The 15,266-nt window shown below is 46.7% G+C and overlaps 1 pseudogene; it reads right to left on the bottom strand.

Moving 5' to 3' along the window:
• Nucleotides 1-3,531: 3,531 nt before the first annotated feature.
• LOC136125946 (ubiquitin-conjugating enzyme E2 N-like) lies at nt 3,532-4,289 on the bottom strand (annotated as a pseudogene).
• Between the last annotated feature and the right edge of the window lie 10,977 nt (nt 4,290-15,266).

The following is a 15,266-nucleotide window of genomic DNA, read 5'->3' on the forward strand; positions in this document are numbered from 1 at the left end:
CAAACTTTTTCATCATTATTATATTTGTTATGGTGATCTGTGATCAGTGGTCTTTGATGTTACTAGTGTAATTGGTTGGGGCACCGTGAACCATGCCCATATAAGATGGCAAATGTAATCTATAAACGTGTGTGTTCTGACTGCTCCACCCACTGGCTGTTCCCCAATCTCTCTCCGTCTTCTTGGTCCTACCTGTTCCCTGACACACGACAATACTGAAATTAGGCCAATTAATAACCTTACAGTGGCCTCGAAGTGAAAGGGGGAGTCAAATAAAACACTAGAAAGGAAGCTTAGTGAGGAAGGCATGTCGGAAGCCGAGACAGGCCGGAAGCCAGGGGCCTTGTGCCACAGTTAGCCACATTGTGGATACAAAGGAAACATTCTTGAAGGAAAGTGAAAGGGCTGCTCCCGTGAACTCACGAATAATAAGAAAACCAAAGTGGGGAGGGGTGTGCCTGGAGGGCTGGACACCCTTCTGGAGCTGAGTTACTTAAGAAAGAAGATGGCTTTCCCCTCTCTTTGGATTTCCAGTCCTTGGTTTGGGGCAAAAAGAAAACATCTGCACATGACAGATGAAGGAACTTGCTGTTTTTTGATTTCGCCGGCAGCACGTAGGTAAATAATTATTATCAGTTTGGCGCAGTTGGGTTCAAGGGTGACTACGTGAGTCTTTCAGTAATGATGGTTCTAGGGAAGGGGCGGGAATCTGAGTCATTCCCATAAAGTCTTAGTGCATGAAAAAGCCAGAGGCACCTCCCAGGAGCTGGGCCAGGCAGCAGAACAGGGTAGAGCTGGGTTTGGCCTTGGATTTTACAGCCAGCATCTCTGGACAGTCGCTTTCCTTCCTGACATGTTTATACAACAGAGATGGTTGTTGCCTGGATTTAATACATGTTTTACAGTTGGTTATAATTTCTGACATTGGAAATGTCCCTACGTATCATGGAGAGGTCAAACTTCCTTGACGAGCAGAGAAGAAAAATTCCCCAGGATCGCCATGGCATTGGAAGTTGTCACTATGCTGGGCCATAGCCAACATCACTTTGGATCTGGACCCTGGATAATGTTGCAGTGTCTGGGCTAATTGTCCATTCATTCACTTATCAGTTTATTTGTTCTACTAATTTGTTCCTTATTTATGACCCTACTTGGTTCTGGTCATTCTCCTGCTCTGATGTCCAGGGCAGCCTAGATGAAAAGATGAATAGTCAAGATGGGAAATTCTCTGCCACTTTTTCTTAATTTCCTGTGCCAGCTTGTCTTTCTCAGGCCAGGCTTTAAATATTGGTGAGCAAGGAATGCAAAAGGCAAAGCCTATCTGAACCTCACTCGGGCATGTGGTAAAATTGTGTGCAGTCTCCTTGTGGACCAGACAGAAAGAGACCATGTCAGGAGCATGGGTGTTGCCACTTTTTAGCTGTATGTCCTTGGCGAGTTACTTAGTATCTGTGACCCTCCTATCTCCTCAGCCTGCAGAGTAAGGATAAAACTAATATCTACTAGGTACCCAGAACCCTGCCAGGGCCTATGGTAAGCACACGACATGTATAATCTGATTTTTGTCTCACAACAACCATATGAAGTTAGGACAGCCAAGTCTTTCCTTTCATAGAAGAGGAAACTGGGAACTTAGAGAGGTTAGTACTTGTCCCTGGTCACAGGGCTGGTTGATGGTTTAAATGTCTGAAAACCAGTTTCACACATTTTGTTTTGTATTTTGGGTGTTCAAGGTGGAAGGGTAAATTTGGTCCCTATTAGTCCATCATGCCCTTCCAGTGTTTTGGGAAAGCTTATTCCTTAGATGGCCCCTCAGGAAGGGCTTGTAGGACAGTATTCCCCAAGTTATCATGTTCATAACATTTTTCTATGGTCTTTTTACATAGAGGTTTATTAGGTTGATGTAAAATCTGTGACACATTGTTTGAATGTGTTGGATATGTTATTCCATTGTCTTCTGGCATGAAGAATTGCTATCAAAAAGTCATATGATGACGTGGTTATATTTCCCTTTTAAGTAACTTGGTCTTTTTGCCAGGATGCCTAAAATAATTTTTTCATAAAGTCCAATAATTTTACCGGACTATATCTTGAAATTGGCCATATAGGTTACTTTCTCTAGGATCATGGTATGCTCCTACACTACGTAGTCACAAATTCTTTTATTTCAGGAATGTTCTCTCGAATTATATATTTTAGTCTTTGTTCTTTTCCTTTGCTTTCATGGACTTTCTTGAAAAGTCCATTATTATACATATGTTGTATCTTCTTTGCTTTATCTTTAACATCTATCGTTTTTCTTTCAGTCCTTATTATCTCTTTTAAAATAGTTTTTAAAATATGTCTTCCTTTCCATCTTGTCTTTATCTTAAGACATTATTGTGTTTGTTCTTTCTTGTGTTCCTTCTATTTTGGTCTTCATTTTTAAAAGATTTTTTTCTTTTTTCTAGTTATGTCCCAAGTTCTGTCACTTCTCTTTTCAAAGCTTCCTATTCTCTAGTCACCTCATTTATAAGATTTTCTAATTTTAATTTATACTTTTCTTTAATAATTTTTATCATTTTCATAATACATTTTAGCTTGCTTTTTAATATTGGATTATAACTTCTGTCTCTTGTATGCATGTCTTTCTGGTGTGTTTTATTGTCTGGGGGGAATATTTATTCTCTGGTTCTTCTATATTATTATATATACATATAATACTCCCAATTCTCCTGTTTCCTCAGAATTATTTTCTTATGGGATTTGATTGGTTTTTTTTTTTTCTGTTGCTTACTTTTTATCTGCAATGCATTTTTCTTGCTTTTAGCATGTAAATGTGTGTCAGAATAGCTTTTTTGGCTTCATCCCTGTAGAGTTCCCTGGTTTTTTTTTTAGAATAACAAAAAATATTTTACTGAAACATAAGATCTACAGAAGTTTCCAGACAAACCATACAAAATGTTCATAAGCTTTTACTTGAAGGGAGAATTTTACACTTGACAGCAAAGTCACAATGTTATTAGTGAGGGCTGTGATGTTTGTTTAATGTTCCCGTGTTGGTTCAAACAATGAAGCTTGTCCATCTACAGCATCTGAATAAATAGAGAGCATATTCTAAAGAACTGGTTAGCTGCTTTTAACCAGTGCAATTAGATCATCATAAAAAGAGGGAAAGGAGCCCATAAAATAAACATAACACTACCTCCCCCCCCAAAAAAAATAATAAAGAAAACACCCACATCCCTGCAGCTAACCCTGACAACTCTCTTCATTCACAGTGCTTTATACTTAAACCTTGATGGGGGAAACGAATAAAAGCAGAGAGGGGCCACTGTTTCTAAATGTTTCGCAGTAATCCAGATGATACTTCTAGCCTCTGCTCGTGTTTTACAGCAGTGGATCAGGACGGGACCTAGATTTGCTAATGTAATAAATGCTAATGGCTTTTATTCTGCCGTGTTTCTAAGACTATGTCCATTAAATGGAAACAAAAAGGAAGAAGTCTTGGCAGAACAGGAGAAGTGATGCACACCTGATGATCAGATCGATTTAAACATTATTCGTGGCATATAGCCTAGTCCATGCTCTAGCTGTTTCTATGGCTTGGGCTTTGTTGCTCTTCCGCTGCTCCGACTCATCATTTGCTAATGGATCAGCTGGATTGGAAGCATTTAACAAAGGCTTGATCAATAGCAGAACTGTGCGGATCTGCAGTGCTGGGGACCACTCAAAATATCTAAACATATTCTTCCCAACTTGTCTACATTAGGATGACAAATTCTGGTCATGAAACATACTTCAGGGGCTGCCACTGGGTATTCATCTGGAAGGAAGAGTTCAAGTTTAAAAGTCCCCACCTCGGGCTTCCCTGGTGGCACAGTGGTTGAGAATCCGCCTGTCAATGCAGGGGACACGGGTTCGAGCCCTGATCTGGGAGGATCCCACATGCTGTGGAGCGGCTGGGACTGTGAGCCACAACTACTGAGCCTGCGCGTCTGGAGCCTGTGCTCCGCAACAAGAGAGGCCGCGATAGTGAGAGGCCTGTGCACCGCGATGAAGAGTGGCCCCCGCTCGCCTCAACTGGAGAAAGCCCTCGCACAGAAACGAAGACCCAACACAGCCATAAATAAATTAATTAATTAATTTAAAAAAAAAGTCCCCATCTCAAAGGGGGAACCCTGGGGGCCAGCAAGGACCACATGAAAATAATGTGTGTTACTCTCATCTGGTTCTGCTTTGATGCTGGGAACTGGTCCAACCAGCAAATGCTGGGTTTCCTTGATAATCCCATGGGGCAGCCTGGCCATCTTGTCAGATCCCAAGATAAGCCTCTGGTCTCTTCTCCCTATAGCTCCCTCTTACGTTGTTTTCACAAAATGATTAAAAGCATGGCCTCACACTCTTGGAGATCTGACTATTCGCTTCCCCTCTTCTGCATTATTTTTTTTTAATTTTTAAAACTAAAAAATTATTTATTTATTTATTTATGGCTGTGTTGGGTCTTCATTGCTGTGCGCGGGCTTTCCCTAGTTGTGGCGAGCAGGGCCTACTCTTGGTTGTGGTGTGCGAGCTTCTCATTGTGGTGGCTTCTCTTGTTGCGGAGCATGAGCTCTAGGTGTGCAGGCTTCAGTAGTTGTGGCACATGGGCTCAGTAGTTGTGGCTCACGGGCTCTAGAGCACAGGCTCAGTAGTTGTGGCGCACGGGCTTAGTTGCTCTGCGGCATGTGGGATCTTCCTGGACCGGGTCTCGAACCCCTATCCCTTGCATTGGCAGGCAGATTCTTAACCACTGTGCCACCAGGGAAACCCTCCCTCTGCTTTTATCTGGACCTTTCTTTCCTTTGCTTCTACTCTCCTTATCCTGCTCAATTTGGATTCTGCTTCTATCTGTTTCTTCTCAGTTTGGATCTCTGCTTTGGAAAAGAGCTTTGATTTGTTTGTTTGTTTTAAAGATTTTTTTTTTTGATGTGGACCATTTTTAAAGTCTTGATTGAATTTGTTACAATATTGCTTCTGGTTTATGACTTTTGGTTTTTTGGCCCCGAGGAATGTGGGATCTTAGCTCCCCGACCAGGGATTGAACCCACGTCCCCTGCATTGGAAGGCGAAGTCTTAACAACTGGACTGCCAGGGAAGTCCGTGCTTTGTTACATTTCATGAGTTCAAGGGCCCATAGTGCTCCAGTGCTATCAGCTCTGTCATATGGACCCATTGCACTTGCCTCCTGGTTGGATCCTTCAAAACCTAGTTCTCAGAATGGCCCACAGCACTTTCCAGTTAGTTCATCCTAGTGACTTGGGGCTTATTCTGTCTTAGGAGCCTTAGGAGCCCAGTTGTCACCCTATGCACCATGCAGTCCTTGTAGCTTATCTACCAGTGGGTTGTTCCCACCTCCTCGTATCAGTAGAATACTGGGGAGATCTTACCACCTAGTTTTGTTGCAGATGTTGTCCGTGGGTCTTCAGTTTTGCTATCTTCGTTGATCTGTGGGACAATTTGGGAAGATTTAAAAATACCACCACCGTCTTCTAAGAGTTCCGGTGTGTGTTGACTATTTTCTTGGTTTGCACAGTTCAGCTCTTTATCTTTTCTGTTGATCCCAAATAAGAACCAAGACTGATACAAAAGTATTACCATACGGGAGATGCAAAAGAAGTGGGGACATCGCTTCCAAATAAAGTGGTCACAGGCTGTGATTTCAGTTCCCATTAAAGAGCAGAACATTTCGACCATAAGAAGTGATGACCTGCCCCCTCCACTCTGGTCAGCCCCTTGGGTGCAGCATTGCATTCTGCTCTGTACACCAGAGTTTTAACAGACACTCATCTGGAAAGTGTGTTTAGGAAGGAGAGGCAGTTTGAAAGTAGGCTACAAAAGTAATTGTTGAGGGAACGACCATAACTGGTATAATTTTCCGACTGCTGCTCTATGCCAGGCACAGTCAACAAACATTACTGATATAATCTTTACGGCAACTATATAAGTGCTATTCCTGTCATTTCCACTTGATAGATGAGGCTTCAAGACATGAAGAAAGTTGTCCAAAGTAACAGAGAAAGCAGCAAAGCACAAATCTATTTGTTTCCAAACCTGTACTTTTAGACATTTCAGTAAGGAAAAAATTAAGATTTTTTGAAAACAATTTGGCACCATATGACTCTAAGAATGTTCCAGAAGGAAGGACAGGACTAACGTGAATTGATGACTTTTTACATGCCAGTCACCGTGTAAAAGCTGTCTGACTTCATCCTGAAAAACAAAAACACCAAACAAACAAACAATAAGAAGCATGTTTCAGTACCCTAAAGTATCAGTCAGGACCCCGTCAGGAGATAGAAACCATATTTATACAATGAGAAATTCGTTTAAAAACTGTTAACCAGGGGGACTTCCCTGGTGCTGCAGTGGTTAAGAATCCAATGCAACCAAAAAAAAAAAAAAAAAAGGTTAACCAGATATAAAGTTGTTAATTAGGTAACTGAAAAAGTAAGAAGGAAACTAAGTTATTGCCAATGTAGTAACTGCTGGAAGCATCAAGTACCCTGGGGCTGGCGAAGGGATGGAAGAGATTAGAATTATTGAAACTTAATAATTTTACCTAATTAATAAAATTGTAATTGGAGGAGAGGGCCTGTGGAGCTGACGCTCAGATCTCTGGAGTGTAGGAGATGCTGCCGGTCTGGGGCTGAGTCTCTGAGATGCAGCACCAAGGGGCTAGGTTCTACGAAGCCTGGGAAACTGCAGACTGGATCCCGCTGCTGCTATGGGAAGGAACTCCTGCCATGGGGTGAAGCAGTGTGGCTGGAGTGATGGAAAGCAGACGGAGAAGGAGCAGGTCCTGTCCTCCTCCGCCGGCCCTGCATCCTCCTTCCAGCGCCCTTTATGGGCTGAGCCTAAAGTAGCTCCAGCTGGCGATGCAGGAATGTGGTTTCAGCATCCCAGCCTCAGCGTCACAAGGCACAGGAGAGAAGGGTGGCAGGAAGCGGAGGCTCAGAAACGTGCTTCAGGGCTCAGGGCTGGTGAACCACTCCCACTCCACTCTACTACCCAGCCTTCTGCAGCACTGGCTGCTTTATGGCCACTTTGTTCATTTCCTACAGCCCAGGGGCCGACCTAGCCTCCTTCTGGCACTTCTCTGCCCTTGGCCAGAGCTCTGGCCTCCACGGGAAGCACAGCCTGACGTGCGGCCTTGGAGCTCGGGTCCCAGGAGGCCTGGAGCATGCTCTGTGCTCCCCTCCACGCCCCCGATCTCTGGTGACACATTCCCTGACTTGGCCTGAGCCCCTGTCCTGGCAGGCCCAACTTCTCAGTGGTAACTTGGTCCCTTCGTTCCCAGCTCAGCGCGGTCTGTCACCTGCCTCTGAGAAGCCTCAGGCACCATGTCTGGGCCAAGCCCCTGAGGCAGGTCCCCAGAAAAGAGGTCTGCAGAGGGCTTCACACATGCTGGCCCATGTTCTGAGGGGCAGGACATTGGTCCCAAGAACAAGGAGACTTACTCTGGGGTGGTGGGCTTGTGGGGGAGGAGGTGCCCTGTGCCACGCATCCATCCCATGCAGGCACCCCGCGAAATATGTACTGGGGGCAGACTATGCGGCAGGTGCAGTGCTTGCTCTGAAAATACAGTGGTTACGAAGGTTCCATCATCCGCCGTGATGGGACTTGTGGCCGAGCGCAGGATCCAGACCATAGCCAAGTCAGGAGAGGAGACAGGTGTGAATCTCATTCTCTCAATTCTGGTGTGCAAAAAACGTATCGTTAGTTTTCTTTAATTCCTATTCATTTCTATTTTGAAACTTCATTTCATTGGGAGAGTACATCCTTGATGGATCGCCGTTAGTTCGGGGTTCCCTTTCCTTTTCTAGGGTTGCCTCTGGGTGCTGAAAGGCTTGTGTAGCTCCATGGACAACTTATACTGCAGGGTCCCTGAGTGCATCCCACTGTCCGGCAGGTCCAGCCGCTGTTCTGGGGCTCGCTCAGAGCCCTTTCCTTGGGCTTATGCTTTTTCAAGTTCTGGCCCCAAAGCAGGGCATCGGGCCCTCTCCCTGAGACCTCCCCTTCACTGGGCCTTGATGAATATCCCATAAGTACAAACGTCCCCACAAGCAAATGAATCTCTAACTGCAAATTATATCAGAGCCGTGAAGGAGAGGAGAGGGCACTCTGAGTGGAGAGAGAGCTTGTTTCAGTTGTGGAGAAGCCAGAAAGTTCTCCCTGAGGGGGTGACGTTTGAGCTGAGAAGTCCAGGAAAGATCTAGAAGGATCTAGTGAGCAGAGGACACAGAGCCCATGTGAAGGCTCTGAGGGGGGAATAGGTGCCCTGGTCCGAAGGGCCCGTGGAAGCTGGTGTGAAGGGCGTGGGCCCAGCCGTCCTCTGAGGGAGTTCGCTGGGGTCCATCTAATCAGCGTCTCTCCAGCCATCTCTGTCCTCCTAGGAGCAGGTGTGTGCTCTGCGGCCACCCTGCGGCTGCCCCGTCACAGGACTGCAGGGAACTGAGAGAGCAGCTCACGGTTTACACGGAGCTTCACCCCATCTGCTTCCAGACTCTGAGGTGGGGTCTCCTCCCCCGTGAAACCCTTCCGGACCACCCCCAGGGAGACACTACCCCAGGTCCTCAACCCACACCTGCGCACCACCTGCGAGGTGGGCCCAGCTGGGCTTCTGCACCCCACCCCCTCTCACTCCGGGTCTTTCCCTCCCTGACCCCACCCTGAGGTTCCTCTTGTTTCTCTCCACTTTCACTGAACTTACGGTGACGAAACAAATAATGACGAAGGCTTTCACACTCAAACTGAGAGGCTCCGTCTGTAAGCCTTCCCAGGAACTTTTGCATTTTTATTTTATTTTTTTCTGTTTTTAAAACCTTTTTATTGGAGTAGAGTTGATTTACAATGTTGTGTTAGTTTCAGGTGTACAGCAAAGTGAGTCAGTTATACACATACCTATATCCACTCTTTTTCAGATTCTATCCCCATATAGGTCATTAGAGAGCGTTGAGTAGAGTTCCCTGTGCTATGCAGTAGGTCCTTGTTGTTTATCTATTTTTTATATAGTGGTGTGTATATGTTAATCCCAAACTCCTAACCTATCCCACCCCCTTTTCCCCTTTGTTAACCATAAATCTGTTTTCTATATCTGTGAGTCTATTTGTTTTGTAAATAAGTTCATTTGTATCATATTTTAGATTCTACACATAAGTGATATCATATGGCATTTGTCTTTCTCTGTCTGACTTACTTCACTTAGTATGATCATCTCTAGGTCCCTCCATGTTGCTGCGAATGGCATTATTTCATTCTTTTTTATGGCCGAGTAATATTCCATTGTATATATGTGCCACATCTTCTTTATCCATTCTTCTGTCAATGGACATTTAGGTTGCTTCCGTGTCCTGGCTATTGTGATTACTGCTGTTATGAACACTGGGGTGCATGTAACTTTTTTTTTTTTTTTTGCGGTACGCGGGCCTCTCACCGCTGTGGCCTCTCCCGTTACGGAGCACAGGCTCCGGACGCGCAGGTTCAGTGGCCATGGCTCAGCGGCCCAGCCGCTCCGCGGCATATGGGATCCTCCCGGACCGGGGCACGAACCCGGGTCCCCTGCATCGGCAGGCGGACTCTCAACCACTGCGCCACCAGGGAAGCCCGCATGTAACTTTTTGAATCATGTTTTCCTTCAGATGCATGCCCAGGAGTGGGATTGCAGGATCACATGGTAGCTCTATTTTTAGTTTTTTAAAGGAAACTCCATAGTGTTCTAAAATAGCTATCTTATTTTATCCATTTTACAGGTAAGAGAATTGGGATTCAGAGAGGTTAAGGGATCCATCCATCTCAACACAGTGAGGATGGTGTCAGACCCCAAACCCCTATCCCCACTGCCACACCCTGTGGCCTTGCTGTGTGTCCCATTGCCCCAGAGGCTCCAGGTCTGGGAAGAGTGTGGCAGCAGGGCTCTATGAATGGTTTTCAATCTATGAATTTTCATTCTATGAATGGTTTTCAGGGCCTGGGTTCAGTCCATCCTTGGCCCTTGACCTCCTGGACCAGGGGTCGGGAATTTCCACAGGAAGTGTCCAAGCATCAAGTGTGATGCACCCTGACAGCTCCCCAGGTGTTCAGTGACAGTCTGGTGGAACCAAGCAAGGGGAGAATAGGGCCTTAGCCAAGGCACCCGAACCACCGGGAAGTGGAAAGGGCTCAAGTGTGTGGTTTTCCCGATGCGTGAACGGGCAGGGCTAGGGGAGCAGCTGAACAATCCAGGGGTGGTGGGGGGCTAGGCAGCAGCTGGGCAGAGTCTTCCTGACCCTCAGGAGAGAGATGGCAGCTCTCCCTCTTTCTCACCCACATCTTACTTCTGACCCCACCATGGAGGGTAAAGCTAGGAGTGGCTAATCTCCGTCTCAGTTCCCAGCACTCCCATTGCAGACATGACTAAAGAACACTGGGCTGCAAACCCCAGGGCACAACCCCTCTCATGTCTGGAGCCTTGGAGGTTCCAATCTTGTTACGTAGGGGAAACCCCCATTAAGACCATCAACAAGAGGGGTGTGGCCAAGATGGCGGAGCAGAAAGATCCTGAGATCACCTCCTTCCACGGGCACACGACAATTACAACTATTTACAGAGCAATATTGATGAGAAAGTCCTGAAGACTAGCAGAAAAGATCTTCTACAACTAAAATATATAAAGAAGAAACCATGATGAGATGGGTAGGAGGGGCAGAAACACAGCATGGTCAAGACCCATATCCCCGGGGTGGGCGACCGGGAGAATAATTCCAATTCCAGAGGTTCTCCCCAAGGAGCAAGGGGTCTGAGTTCCACACTAGGTTCCCCAGCTTTGGGGTCCTGTACTGGGAATATGAGACCCGAGAATGTTTGGCTCTGAAGGCCAGCGCTCAGAGGGTTATGGGAAACACAGTCTCCACTCCTAAAGGGCGCCCCCAAAATCTCACGCTCCAGGACCCTGGGCAGAAGCAAGTAATTTGAAAGGAGCCTGGGTCAGACCCACCTGCTGGTCTTGGAGAAGCTCCCATCGGACAGCTCACTGCCACTGCCCAGCGTTATGAGAGAGTACCGTACTGCATACTGCCAGCCTGGGAAAAGATCAAAACTCAAAATTCCAAGTATGGTTTCTATTGAATGCGTATCACTTTTGTACTACCCTCAAGTCAAAAGACCGTAAGTTGAACCATGGTCAGTTGGGGACCAGCTGGAGTCTAACATTAGTGTAATTGCAATTTTCAAAGGAGGGAAAGAGAATGAAAGATATAGTTGAAGAAACAATGGCCACAGATTTTTCCAGTTGGAGTATGATTATAAACTCACAAAACCAAGAATATCAATGAACCCCAGCACAAGAAACACGGATAAAACCACACCACGGTAGGTTATAATCAAATTGATCACAACCACTAATAAAGAGAAAATGTAAAAAGCAGCCAGGGAAAGGAGTTAAGCTACATATGAAAATGAGTCAGACATTGCAATAAATTTCTCTTCAGAAAAAAATGCAAAGGGTAGAGCAAAATATTTAAAATTTTGTGAAGAAACAGTAGCAACAACAACAACAATAATTTAGAAGTGGAAAAAGTCTTTTTTAAATTAAGGTGAAATAGAGGATTTTTTCAGACATACGAAACCTGCAAGATCTGCATTTCCAACCCCATGCAGACTCCCAAAACAGAAAAGAAAATACAGAGAAAATAAAATTCTGGAGAAAAGAATTATGTAAAACGTGTGGTTCCAACTTCTTTTTGTAAATTTAATTTTTATTTTATATTATAGCTGATTTACAGTATTGTGTTAGTTTCAGGTGTACAGCAAAGTAGTTCAGTTATACATATACATATATCCATTCTTTTTCAGATTCTTTTCCCATATAGGTTCTTACAGAATATTGAGTAGAGTTCCCTGTGCTATATGTGGTTCCAACTTCTTGATTTTTAGAAATGGAATAATGACCCTGTAAGATTCTGTGATCCCCTCTAGGACTTTCAGGTCCAGGCTTGGGGTCACTGCATGTTGCCACCTGAGACATTTGGGATGAAGGGGGAAGGTTCTGGGGGAACCAGGCAGGAGAACGGGTGAGGGATCCAGGTGGGGGGCATGCTGGGGCCTTAGCAGGTTCTTAGGGAGGTACTACTGGCCCTAATTTGGAGTCAGGTCTGCAGACCCAGCCCTATTCGGGATTCTGTGTGGAAGGAGGTTTTTTGCTGTTTTAAACCCCAGCTTCTTTCCAAGAGGGATGGGTGGGGTTAAAGGAAAGTCTCTTGCTGGGCTGAGACCAGAGCAGGGGCTGGAAGGGGCCTGAGAGAGAAACTCAGGGGAGCTGACACTCCTCTTGAGGCACAAAGAAAAACTAGGATTTCCGGGAGATGGGAGAGTCTGGGAGGAAAGAGGCTGGGATGAGAGAGGCCGGGTGGCCTGGGATGAAGGGGCAGGGGCATACTCCATGTGGAGAAGGGGCTGGGAGGCTCTTTTTTTTTTAATAAATTTATTTATTTTTGGCTGTGTTGGGTGTTCCTTGCTGCACGCAGGCTTTCCCTATTTGCGGTGAGCGGGGGCTGCTCTTCCTTGCTGTGCGCGGGTTTCTCATTGCGGTGGCCTCTCTTGCTGCAGAGCACGGGCTCTAGGCACGCAGGCTTCAGTAGCTGTGGCACGCAGGCTAAGTAGTTGTGGCTCACGGGCTCTAGAGCACAGGCTCAGTAGTTGTGGCGCTCAGGCTTAGTTGCTCTGCAGCATGTGGGATCTTCCGGGACCAGGGCTCGAACCCGTCTCCCCTGCATTGGCAGGTGGACTCCTAACCACTGCGCCACCAGGGAAGCCCTGGGAGGCTGTTAAGAACAGGACAAAGCCTGATGCTCTGTGTGTTCACCCCTCCTCTGTACTTACAGAATCTTTAGTACAAGGAGCCGAAAGGGAGGGAGGGGAAGAGAGAGGGAGAGAGAGAGAAAGAGAGAAGGAGAGGGGGAGGGAGCTGTCTCCCATCTGGTTTGTGGTGGACTGAGCCTGAACTCAGGGTAATCCTTCAAGAAGTTCGCAGAAATCTTGGGGGACGCCTTGAAAGCCATAGAGAAGAGAATGGGGGTTATGAGGCTATTAGTTAAAAGTATCTTCAGTTGCTGCTCAGGAGAGAAGCGCCCATGTTTCTTTTCGACTAAAATGTGAGGGTTTTTTGTTTGTTTGTTTGCTTGTTTTGGTGATTCTGTACAGACACGACCCTGGCCCAACCGTTCAAGCGAAAGAAGGCAAAAGGTCCCATTCTGGGGCCAGTGCAATGGGCTAAAGGCCCCGGGACGCACCGTCGGGCACTGGGGCTGGGAATGTTTTGGCCTCGCCCTCCGCCTGGTCCTGAAGCATTGCCCAGGCCACATTTCTGGCCTCACCCTGGGCCTGAGCCTCTGCAGCTTTGATGACAGTGTCATCCCTGGGCTCTAGACCTGGCTGGGGACGCAGCCCTCCTCGCAGAGACCATTCCAGGTCGGCAGAGCCTCCCTGGAGCCCCGCCCCTCCCCGTGCCGCCGTCAGAGAACAGGCTGCCTGGAAAGGGTGTTTGTTCCTACCCAGAATAGTGTGTTCAAGGCTCATTTGCCCTCACCTCACCTGGCCATAGATTGACGGCTCCGATGCCTCGGGGCCTGGCTGGACAAAACTGGTCCCGGCCAGGCGGACCCGCCCGCTGGCTCGTCCCACCCCTCCCTCTGGGAGGTCTTTTTCCGGAGGGAAAAGACCTTTTCTGTCTCTCTGCAGCCTTTTCTTTGTCACTTCCTCTCTTTATCACATTTTCTTTCTCTGCTCCCTGCCCCTCCCTTCTGTCCACAAGGGCAATATTTCTTTGAGAAAACCAGCTACTTTATTCACAAATGAGAGTCTCAGAATTAGCCCTCAAACCCTATCTTTGGAAAAAATGATGGGGGGACCCAGCCAGCTGGGGAGGGACTCTGGGGAGGGGGCAGTGCTAAAAGTGGATTTGGAGGGAAAATGTTCATAAGAGTTTTCAGTTTCTGTCTTTGACCTTGCCCATACGCCTCCTGCAATAATAAGAATAAATACATAAATAATAATAATGGTTAATCTTAAGGTCACAATTTACCGTCTGTCAGGCGCTGTGCCAGCTATTTCACGTATAATATTGTGTCCAATCACCAGAACAGTCCTACAAAATTGGTCTCATTGCCCCTTTTAGTGGTTGAGGAAACAGAGGCTCAGAGAGGTCACTCAGCCCTACATGGCAGCACAGCACCCACCAGACCCCTGCACAGTCGTGTCCTCTGCACCAGGATGGCTCTGTGTGCTGATTGTTTTTGCTTTAGGAGTTGAGGGACGTGGGGAAAGGGCCGATGCCACCTTGTCATTTGCCACGGGAGGGCGACATGGGGGGCTGTGGAGCCTTGCCTGTGGTTACTCAGCTGGTCAGCAGTGATGAAACTCAAGCATCTGACATCTGGGAGAAGTGGGCTCAGGACCATGCTTGTGGCTCTTTCCCTGGTGTGTCGCCCCGACAAGCCCCTGCCCCTCTCTGAGCCCCACTTTCCCCATCTGAAAGCGGGGACCCTAGAATCCACTTATGGGGCTCTGTAGGGCGGTCTGGCTGGGGACACTATGAAGAAGGGCTTTATTTTTCAAACTTGAATTTCATCATATAATTGACTTCTGCCTGAGACTTTCCTAGCTGAGAGCCCATCCTGTGAATCTTGAGGAATTAAGCAAAATGATGCTTAAAAAAAAAAAGCAGCTCTGTGGATGTGGCTGTAATGAAGCTGGGTTCACAAGGTATGTCTCTCCCCAAGGCAACCTACCGAACCCCATGACAGAGGGATTGTCTCTTGATTTACAAGTGTTTTCCTTCACCTTTTATTGTCTTGTAATATTTTTTTGAAGAAACAGAAGAGTTTGTACTATAATTTCCTACAAGCCGCTCCTTCCATTTCATCCCCGTGGTATTGTTTAACATCTTCCTCTGTCTCCTTTACTTGCTTTAAATTGGTAGAGCTAGAGGCTTGATTAGAATAGGCTTGGTTCAGATTTTGGCCAAGCCTACTTCCTGGTTATTCGGAGGCACGTGATACCTGGGTAGCTTTCTTTTTGTCATGTTGGCAACTCCTGGCGATCATTGCCTCGATCCATTAATTCATTAGATTGCCCTCAGAGAGCCTGACTTAGCAGGTCTAGGCTAGGGCCAGGAATTTGCATTTGATCCCCCACAATGGATTCTGTTGCAGATGGTCCACGGACCACAGTTTGGGAAACAGCTCTAAAGAATACTGAGTGGTCGGGGAAGG

This window comes from Phocoena phocoena, chromosome 7 (assembly GCF_963924675.1).
Source record: "Phocoena phocoena chromosome 7, mPhoPho1.1, whole genome shotgun sequence".
Classification (NCBI taxonomy): Eukaryota; Metazoa; Chordata; class Mammalia; order Artiodactyla; family Phocoenidae; genus Phocoena; species Phocoena phocoena.